Below are 866 nucleotides of genomic sequence, written 5' to 3' on the forward strand. Positions count from 1 at the left end.
AGGAGTCAACGACCATCCTACAAATGGAGCGGGGTTCTATCAAGGCTAATTTTGCTGACTCTCTCGACGATCCGCTGTACCTAGTAATCTCTTTAACACGTATCTTGCCTTTCTCCTGACCCAGGAAGATCTAGGTGAAGGGAAGTCCTTGATACATAGGAGAAACCAACCAAAGTGACTTCAATCAGTTTGGTTACGATTATATTCATATTATTAGGATTACTGACTGTTGATGAATCACGTTGTTCCAGTTGCATTGTCGAAAATGGCCAGCCATTTTGTGACATTCAATATAATTCATTTTCAATTTTATTAAGTTTATAAGGCGGTGAGCCGACTGAATTGCTATAAAATCGGAAAACTGCTTGCCGTATTTGTCCCAACTCATTACTTTCTGATTTCATATCTTGCCGAAATCAATTCTCCCTTTCATTCTTTTGGGATCGATAAAATAAGGGGCCAGTCAAGTACTGAAGTCCATATTATTGACTTATCCCATCTCTTCAAAATTGCTGAACTTGCTCCTAAAACAGAAACAATTTTATTAAGATGAATATTTAATAAGTGTGTGAATTTGAGAGGGGAATATGATGAATATAATCATAATTAACTAATCGTTCTGTATTTTTTTTTTACTTTAAGCCAAGAAATTTTCAGCTTCCCACATTATGTTTCTATTTTTATTTTGCTGCCAAATCTTTTTAGTGATTCACATTTTAGCACCAGTGATTCACATATGTATAGGTATCTATCTATTTGTGCGTGTGTGTGTGTGTGCATGTGTATAAATATATATATACACACACATATATATATATATATATATATGTGTGTGTGTGTGTGTGTGTGTGTGTGTGTGTGTGTGT

This window comes from Octopus bimaculoides, chromosome 1, assembly GCF_001194135.2.
Source record: "Octopus bimaculoides isolate UCB-OBI-ISO-001 chromosome 1, ASM119413v2, whole genome shotgun sequence".
NCBI classification, from domain to species: domain Eukaryota; kingdom Metazoa; phylum Mollusca; class Cephalopoda; order Octopoda; family Octopodidae; genus Octopus; species Octopus bimaculoides.